Here is a 10,732-nt window from a genome sequence, read left to right as displayed (position 1 = left end):
AATAGCCCTCTCACCCAGATGACAGATGAGAGCTACAAAAGATTATGGCATGCATGCAAGAAGGTTTAACTGCAGTTAATTCGGAGCTGGGTGATATTACAGTCAATGGCCCTCATTACAACCCCAGCGCTAAACCATGGCGCTATTAGCACCATGGTTGGTGCCGGTGTTGTAACGAGTCCGCCATGGTGGAATGGGGAAATACCGCCCCATTCCAAGGTTGGCGGGTGGTATTTCCCCATTTCACCATGGCCCTTCCCCATTCCCATTTTCGCCCCATAGGGCTCAATGGGACTGGGGAAGGCGCTAAGTACGGTACCGCAAATTGCAGTACCATAATTAGCACCGAGGTCCCTTTGCGGCACCCTACTTTTATGGCTGGTAAAACCAGCCATTAAGGTCGGGTCCCGCAAAGGCACCTCGTAATCAGGCGTTACGGGTTTAATGGCGCCTACACCTTTTACGGCGCCGTTAAACCCTTAACGCCAGGGTCGTAATGACCCCCAATGTCACTTCCCTTACAGCAAAACTAGAGAAGGCTGATATTAGACTCAGGGAGGCTGAAAAACAGCTTGGTCTGGTGGAGAACGATGTCTACGCACTCACGTCTGAACTCTCTGCTCTCACAAAACAAGTTAAGTTCACTCTCAAAAAATGTGATGATCTTGAATCCAGATTGCACCAGAATAATATTTGTCTGATTGAGATTTCTCAAAATCTCCCCAAGAGCAACATGGAGACCTTTGTGGAGGAAACCCTGAGAACAATCCTGGGTAACCATTTGTTGGCACCCACCTTTATGTTGGAACATGCTGATTGGTCTCTGGCACAACCACCGAAACCTGGTGTGGCCCGCTACCAATCACTGCCTGGATCCTTAATTATAGGGATAGAGATTTCACCCTGTGAGCAGTCACGGAGTAGGGCGAACTCATACTTGGTATGGACAAACTACATATCTCTCCGGACTTCTCGATGGCTGTTCAGCAAGAGCAGAAAACGTTTCTAGGTGTTAGAAAGCTGTTGCGAGATAGAGTGGTGAAGTACTCTATGCTGTACCCAGTGAAAATGAGATTCGAATTTCAAACCAAAATGTATTTGTTCAGCATGCCTGATCAGGCTGACATTGCTGCTTCTAGTTTGAATGGATGCCCTTTCCCATACTTTTCCTCACTGTGGAAGCTCTTCGGCTTCGTCGCTCTGTTTTCATTCTGATGACACCCTGTTTACCCACACAATTGATTTGCTAAATGTTTGTACTTAAATATGCATTAGACATATAACATTCAATATTTGTCACTTTCATGCTGTTAGACGGTATCTCAAGATTCCGTGGCACGGACCGTGGCGGCTTTCCTTCCCAACAAAGTTGATTGTTCGTTTGCTATCTTAAGGGGTGGGTTTTACACTTCCTGGATTTGTAGCATGGTGAGGGTGGTGGGAGGGGGCTTCGCATTTAAATTTGAAAAATGAATTCTTGGTTTGTTTTTACACTATATTAGTTTGTGCACTGAAAATGGGTCAATCCTGCAGTGTTAGTTTACTTGCAATATTGGTGTGTATGCCACACAGGTACATATACAATGTCAAATGCAGAGGTTACTTGCACATGCAGAGAGATATGGTGCTAAACTTATTTTGCTGCACCAAACGCATGATCTAGGTAGAGTAGGTGATGGATTTGCAAAATCCTGGGGTCCACACAAGAACTATATGTCATATTCCTCTCAAGCGAGAGGGGTTTGACGATCATACATCGGTCCTTGATGTTCCAACACAGGAGGCCATATATCGACCCCTTAGGACGATATGCAGTGGTTTATGGTAGGCTAATGGGCAGGGAAACCTTGCTAGTCAATATGCATGGCCCCAATATGGATGATCCGCAATTCTACACTACTATGATTGAAATATGTGACACCTACCCACTGGTTCCTATACTATGGGCATGATTTTAACTCTATCTTGGATGTGACAATAGACCGATTTGGTTACAATCTGAGGGGATGATCTAAAATGGTCTGCATGATATTAGAGGGATATGACGTTCAAAAAGACGTCATGTATGTTTCTCTTTGCCCGCCACTTCACCCTTCCTCTCCTCTGGTACCCTTTTCTATTCCTCTGAAGAAAAAGGTCTGGGTACCTACCTACACCTGGGTCACAATATGCTACTTTCCGGAAAAGCCACAATGCTGTTTGACGACCACAATGGTGACTTGTACAGTATTTGTACCACTTGTGTATAGGCGTGTTATAAATGCCATAATATATGATATATCATATAGCAATCTCAGCATACCATGAAATCCTTATTCTTTTCTCACTACATAATCTGTTCTTTGATTTTCTTCTCTTCCTAATTTTGACCCCAATTTGGCATTTAGTTCTCTCTGTTTGCATTTGACCCGCACTGCATTGTTGGACAAGGTGTTTACTTTGATTTTGAGTGGCGTGTACCAAGGTTAAAACCTTGATAAAGTGATGTTGCAATACATGCTCCTAATGTGATATTTGTTGCATGTGACTCCTTTGAATGTTCATTTGCTGCATTGCCCATTGTGGTGCCAATTCCACATTGGCACAGACCATTCCACATGCCCATTTCTCATTGCTGTCACATTACCCCAGAACATGTTCCCATGTTACATTTTCAGGCCCCATGTCATCACCCTGTTGCCTCATAAGAATGCCCACTGCCACTTTGACCCTGCTCCAGACTATTGACACATTCCGTTTTCCCTTTAACTTCAGAATAATGTTCCATGTCACTTTCTCATTGCCCGGGAACAGTGGCCTATGCCACTTTCCCATTGTCAGAGAACCTTGCTCTTTCTCAATTTCATCACCTTCCTGAAGCTCACTGAAATGTTCAGTTGCCATGGAGCATTCTCCATTCCAGTTTGCCCCACGTTCCTTTTCCACTGCACCAGAACAGTTCCCTATGTCACTTTGAACATTGCCCCTTGCTGTTTTCGCATAGTTGCATGCCACTTTCTTTTTTGCCAAAGAAGATTGCCCCATACCGATTTCTGATTGGTCCGAATATGGCACTGTGTGACAAGAACATTTCCCCATCCCGCTTTCTTCTTACCCCGTGACTATTTCACCTTCACTTTCCGTTTGCCCTGAATACATATGCCACTTCCCCATTGCCCCAGACAATGGCATCATGCCACGTCAATATGGTCTTCATAGCATTGCCTCGTGTCACTTTCACCTCTTAAAAAGGTTGCCTCGTCCATTACCATCTATGTCCTGATTCAGACCTGGTAGGTCCTTACAAGTGAAAGAAAACAGACCATAAAGAGTATTAAAGACCAAAGCAAACGATACCAAAAGGTATGTGTGGTGTGATACCGGACACGTGACATCTGAGCGTTGTGGGGAGCTCTGAGGACTGCGTGCGCATCTCGATGTGTATATTCCTGAGAACAATGTTCACAGCTGTGGTCCAGTATTTCATTGGCAAGGAAACTATAGTGAGCATTGCAATGTATACGACACCTTCGAGTATTTAAAAACAAACACCCGAGCATACAATCACATGATCAGAGGGCGAGGCGCGACAACGTTACTGCGCCATGTTTCTTCACGCGTAGACAGCTCTGGAAATGAACGTGCAGCAGCGCGCGATAATCCCCTTTCAGCTGACCCGCACCTGGCTGCTCAATGGGATTGGACGGCCTGCCATCATCTGGTTAGCAGAGAAAATTACAGCCCGGCACTCGGGTGTCTATTGATTGCTTTTTTTCGTAACAAATAAATAATAGCCCTGCAAATAAAAAAAGAACGGCGCCTCCCTCACATTGTATGATTCTCTCAAGGTCAAGAGTCTTTCGGCTTGGAGGGGTGTTTTTGGGCTGCTTGCGTGAATCATGCTCCACAATTACCCGCCGTCATTACCGGGACCCCATGCACCCTAGCCTCCAGCAGGAGCAGCTGCAGCCGCTGAGACGCAGGTACGCACTGCTCCGCAGCTAGTGCTGGGATACGAATAGTAGCAATTATAAATAATAGCCTGCGTAGCATTAATACATAATGGCCTGCATTGGCGCCCGTGGATAATGAACCCCGCCTTTTGTACCTGATATTGTTTGATAAAAGTGCGGCTTCTCCATGGCGCTGGCAATATCTCTACACACTGATCCATTGCTCCTCCTGGCATTTCTGCAATTACCAATATTGAAATGAACAAGGAGAGATCATAGCAATATGATAGGACAGCGGCTCAGTGTAATGTTCTCTTGACGCGTATTCTAATTTCCACAGTGGGAATCCAGCATTGCTCATGGCTGGAAGAATCCTTTCTCTAGATACCTTCACATGTGGGCCCGCATTATAGAAATGTGTGTACTGGCGCAAATGCAATTTTGCATGGTGTTAACACTTACGCAAAAATTTCAATAGTGCAAAAAAAGTTAACTTTTATTGCATTTTTTTCTCCAGGTCACAGTTAACTCTAGTGCTGACACCATTCCCTATTACCACTCAGGCAAATATTGCCCATGCGAAAAAAAGTACATTGAAATAATATGTTGTGTGCAGTAGGGCAAATAGTCCAAGTGAGAGGAGAAGATATGGGTTGCTATACAGGGCCACAGAGCCCATTGCTCCTCAATAATAGACAAGCAAACTAGCATACATTTTAAAATCTACAGAGAAGTGTCAGAACCAAAAGTAACTAAGAATGCACCACTCATCACCACCCAACATCGTAAAATTCTCATATCCCTTTTGAAAACCACAATAGAGAATGCCACACAGCCATCCTATATAACTCAGCGGAATCACCACACAGTCTGTTTACATCATCCCAAGAGTTGACTCCTCTTGCTCCCTCTCTACAATGCACCTAGAACGCATACTTCATGCAGTGGGTGGAATGTAAGCATCCAACCGTAGTCAAGGCCATGTTCAGCAACAGCCTTCAAAGACGATAAGGACACCATAGCATATGACAGCCTGGAGATTCTGAACGCTTCTCAGTGGCCTGGACCAGTACACAAGACATTCACACATGCATTATAACCTTGTTACTGAAGAAACCAACAGCAGACCCGAAAATACTGACCAATTTTCAGTCTCCCTTTTTTACCCATCAACTTTCGAGCTATGTCCAAGCAAATTACTTTAGGCAGGACTGTTATTAAAGATGCTGCCTCCTTAGAGGGATTGAATCCACTGTATACCTCCTGATCTCTCTCAGCGTGGATTAACCTGATGCCCTAGTCCTCCGTGACTGGTTGACACCCATCGTTACACTTTACCAAGAGATCCTAGCAGGGCATCTCTGAAAATGGACTGGAATCTCTGTTGTGGCCCTCTAGTAGATTTGAGCCTTTGTCTAAGACTGAAATCAATAGGTCAGAATTGGCAACATCACCTCCTCCACCACATGCTTCCAATGGCTGCCCACCAAAACTGTCTAAATTCATATATAGCCCTTGGTGGAAGGGATTACCCAAAAACCTATGCACCACCAGATGTATGAGATTGACACACCTACTATCAATCTTCAACATTTTACGGTAAACAGGGTTTAAAATCTCAAGAATCTTTAACATTTTACGGTCAAATATAATAGAGTTATAGGAGTTATGAAAAGCAAAGGAGTACTGAGTAAATGATGAGGCCATCGTGTGAAAATGCATAATGATGTCATCACGTTCACAACGTGCACAAGGCGGACGCCATTTTGTCTGTTTTGGAAACACAGGCCAGACAATATTTATAACCAGAACGTGAGGGCAGTCCTCCCTTGCAAGTAGCACCTAATGAATTGCCGAAAGACTCAATATCAATCGGTTAGACATTTGATATGAGCGGGCTGCCAGTCATTCCCATAAGTATAACAAATTATATTATTAATTCGCTCTATATATTTTCGGTTCTGAATAGCGTAAACACCTGGAATAAGAAGAGGTGACCTGTACCAAGAATATAAAAGAAATATGACATAATCAAATGATAAAGAAGTGCATGTGAATCCTGTAAAGTAGAGAAATAAGAAAAGAAAATAGGCATAAGGCATCATTCATTGTGGAGTATTGTCACTTATGGATACTTAAGGTGCTTGCCTTAAAGAAATAAAGTTACATTAAGCATCATTTAGTACATTTAGGAACTTAAGGAATAGTACACGAAGGGGAGCATCTATAAAAGGACCACACTAGATATCATAGAACAGATGAACTTAGAAAAGGTATTATACAAACTAAGCAATCATATAGACACCATCTTGTGTACATGTAATATAGTCAGATGGCCTTATGGTTGGAGCGTTGGGGCATATTTATCAAACACCAGCTAAATTATGGTGGGTTTAAAGGCTAAACAAAAAAACCTTCCACATGAAATGTGAAAGTGAAATATTCCATTTGAGCCAAGTTACTCATGCCACAACGCCACCTAGTAACCATCACTGGAAGTACACCTCCAGTTCAGAGCCACAACAGCAAGACATGTGGGTATGCAAATGAGCTCACATGCAAGTCTATGTACTACTATAATACAATGATGATCCCTTAATAAGGGTGAAACCAGGTATAGAGTTGTCTGCACTCTTGAGAAATGTCTGTTTGGGTTGATTAAGCTATATATAAAATAGCAATGATCTGTAAGACAAAGCAATTTTCTGGAGCAAACAGGAGTGTGTGCCACAAGAGTGGTTGAGTGGTTGCCATTAGACCATGTTGTGTAAGTGTGTGTGGCAGAAGAACATGTGGCATAAAAGTATGTGGTGTAAGAACAGGTGGTATAAGAACATGTGGCATAAGAGCATGTGGCCTAAGAGCATGTGGTCATAATAGTGTATGACATAAGAGTGTGGTTGTCAGTGTGTGCAGTGTAAGGCACATGTGTGTTTGGTTTGTTAGTATCTGCATGTGAGTGTATGGCACATAATTGTTTGGTGTAAAGACATGAAATGCACAGGATTTGTACACCTCCTATATGCATGAAAACCTACATTAAAGTGAGGTTTGTCATGTACAATATGTAAATCTATACATCTCACATACATATGGAAACTAACATCAAAGGCAGACATTGAGTTTTAGGGGTAATTCATGGATTATTTGCACCAAAATAAATGGGATGTGTGCGCCATTCTGCCGCAAATCCCCATTTGTTAAACAGGGATTTGCAGGCAGAATGGCACACAAATCCCGTTTTTTTTCGGCACAAACAATCCATGAATTACCCCCTTCATGTGTACATCAGTGTACATGTATGGTATGCGTATTTCCTACACATTCTTGTACAGTTCGTGTAGAAGATGTACATTGGCTCTGCCTGGGTTGAAATTCTTGAAAGTTCATATTGAAGGGTAGGCTATCATTGATGTGAGTTCGTATGCATACAGGAGGCCTTTAGGGGGTTTATATTTCAAAGGACCTCAAAGTCAGTTCTGACTTTGATGTTAGTTGTTTTACACACAGCAGTGTACATTTTCAAAATATGCATCCTCTACACATATGTGTACAGTAATAGTGAGTGGCATAAGAACATGTGGCATGAGAACATTTGGCCTAAGAGTGTGGCATAAAAAGTATGATCTATTTATGCATGGTATAAGACCACAAGGCAAACAAGTGAAAGGCATGAGTGTGTGCAGTGTAAGAGTGAGTGCAATCACTGTGTGTGGCTAAGACATGATAGCATGTGGAGTAAGAGAATGGCCCTCATTACGACAACGGCGCTAAACCATGGCGCTATTAGCACCATGGTTGGTGCCGGTGTTGTAACGAGTCCGCCATGGTGAAATGGGGGAAATACCGCCCCATTCCAAGGTTGGCAGGGCGGTATTTCCCCATTTCACCATGGCCCTTCCCCATTCCCATTTTTGCCCCATAGGGCTCAATGGGAATGGGGAAGGCGGCAATTACGGTGCTGCAAATTGCGGTACCGTAATTGCCTGCGAGATCCCTTTGCGGGTCCCTACTTTAACGGCTGGTCCAGAGCAGCCGTTCAGGTCGGGTCCCGCAAAGGCACCTCGTAGTAAGGCGCTAAGTGGCTAACGACGCCGCAGCCTTTTACGGCGCCGTTAACCACTTAGCTCCTGGGTCGAAATGAGGCCCCATGTGTCATAAGAATGTGTGTCACAAAATTGTGTGTTATAAGAGGTGGGTGTTGTTATAGTTTCTGTCATAAGAGTGTGTGCCGTAGGAGCGTGTGTCCCATGCGTCTTAACTGTATGTGTTGTAAGTATGTGTTGTACGCTTGTGTGCTGTAAGAGCGTGTGTAGCACGAGTGTATGTTATAAGAGTGTGTATCATAAGAAGGTGTCATAAGTGTGTGTGGCGTAAGGCATATGAGTGTTTTGTTTGCAAGTGTCTGTCATGTGTGTGAATAGCAGATAAGGAGCCTATAGGCCTGAGTCACAGAGTGTTTTCCAATTGGATTGCAAAATTTTACAATGCTCTGTGAATTAGGCCCTATGAGTGTTTGATTGAAGTCATCTGAAATGCACATGTCCTATATGCCTCCTACATGTATGAAAACTCACATTAAAGTGAGGTTTAACTTTGACATGAGTTTTTAAACGGATATGAGCCATATACAAGTTTTACATTTTGTACATTTATGCAATTTACATCTCCTCATATACAAAACACACTTTGACGTGAATTTTCATACAGGAAGTAGTGCAAATGAACAAAATGTGCATCTTGTTTATGTATGTGTACTTTTTGTTCAAAAGATGAACATTCCTTCTGCGCATGATTGATATATAGGTGAAGTTTAAAAATGTAATACATCAAAATTGGCAAGCTCGATTTTCAAAATATTTTTCAGTGCACCAAATCCCGATTAGTTTCTGGTGCATGCCAATAATGTCAAAAATCCAAGTAGCTAATTCTAAGATATTTGGACCAAAATAATTTTCATTGCCTTATGGGAAAACCTCATGTAGCGGTTCTGCACACTAGTGCAACAGCATTGTTTTAAAAAATGAAGCCATCCATGAAATAATCGGAATTTTCACCATGTTGGACTGATAGCTTATAAAATGTAATGTGTGATTTTATTCAGAATTGTCCCAATTATTAAATTAAAAAGTGTTACTTTCTGAAACTACATAAAAAATTCAACTAACATGAATTAGGCCCCGCCTTAGCACACAGGCATAACATATATAAACATCTATTAGCACATAATAAATTAACAACACAGATAACACTGTTATAAAAATAACTTTTTATCAAAAACTATACAATACAACAAAAACATTTAAATAAAATCCTAACAATTACATATCAAGAAAACTCTTCATCAAGCTTCAGCAGTAAAGGCTTGGTTTAATGAAAAGGGTTCTTCTCTAAACGCTTTTATGATTCCAGAAATAATGCATCTTACAGCAGCGGATGGGGAGGTCTGGGTATGCTTATGATTCATCTCCACCATATCCCTTTTTAAATCTACAGAAATCATGTGACAAGCTCAACCACCATTCTTGCTAACATCTGGAAGTCATGGCAGCATAGATGGGGGTAAATATGTCAGGCACTGAGACTTTTTGAATGATCCTACTTCCTAAACTCTAACCTTTAGTTGCCAGCAGTGTTACGCCTACTGGGAGATATCTTGCCTTAAACAAACAATGCAAAGGTAAGGCATGCGAGCTGTGCCAAGCCTGCCACTCAATACCCTGTCAAACCCTCCAAAATCTAAGTCCGGAGGCGATAATGTCCAAGATCATTTTTTCCAGAGGTGGCAGGGTCACCATAAGGTGCCCATAAGCTGTCTACAATCAAGGTCTATGATAGGCACTGGGGTTCTTTTTCAAAATAGTGTATGAAACGTCATCTGGAGCAAAATTCACCTGGCTACTTAATCTTGTTGGCTTGTGGTGTAAGTGTTAAAAAACAATGGAAACAGTACACAGTGTCTTCCATCCCCACCCCCTCAGCCCTTGTGTAGCATGTGGAGTGGAGCAAAAAGCTGGAGTTGCATTGCTTCAGGCTTCCTCCATGAAACGAGGAGGAGACTGCTATAAAAAAGGAAAGAAAGAAAAATGGCCTTCATTGATGGTGGTAGTAAATACTGCAGTCACAGATAAGCCTGATACCATTATTAGTTTTGACTATTAGGTGGCACTTAAGCGCCACCTATAAGCAGAAACTATGTCACTGAATTGCAGAAAGGGGAGAGATTATGTGTGAGGAGGTATTGCTAGTGTTGTTTGTTTATTTACCCATCCCGATTGGCTGCTGACGGCCATGCTAATTGCTATAGACATTCCTACCGATTTCCTCCCGCCCCCTCTACCAAAGCACTTCCTCAGGGGATCTTTTCTGAGCTACTTATATGAAGCAATGATGCACCGGTAATATTTCTAAGCAGTCTGATGTGAATGAATGGCTTGATTGCACCTGAAAATGTGCAACTGGTGAAATAAACATTTCTTAACTAAGTGTGCCTTAAGCCACTTGATTTATACCTGTTCCTTGAACTGACGTTCTGTTAAAACAAGCATTGATAATGCCAACAATGGATACATTTACGAAAGATATTTGCCAGGCAATGCTCTCACATTCCCAGGTAATAACAAGATTGATAAGTTGTTTCCACTGTATGGCCACGTAGCACCATTATGGCATTGCCAATGCTTATTGGTATATGGAGGAAGAAGCCATTCTAAAGAAGCATAGCTAATTGACTTGTGATCAGCCATGTAATGCCGAAGAATAGCTATCATTCAAATAAGAGCTGTTTCCAGACTGACAAC

Source organism: Ambystoma mexicanum, chromosome 6q (assembly GCF_040938575.1).
Source record: "Ambystoma mexicanum isolate Mex_15411 chromosome 6q, UKY_AmexF1_1, whole genome shotgun sequence".
In the NCBI taxonomy this organism is placed as follows: Eukaryota; Metazoa; Chordata; class Amphibia; order Caudata; family Ambystomatidae; genus Ambystoma; species Ambystoma mexicanum.
This window is presented reverse-complemented; position numbering follows the sequence as displayed.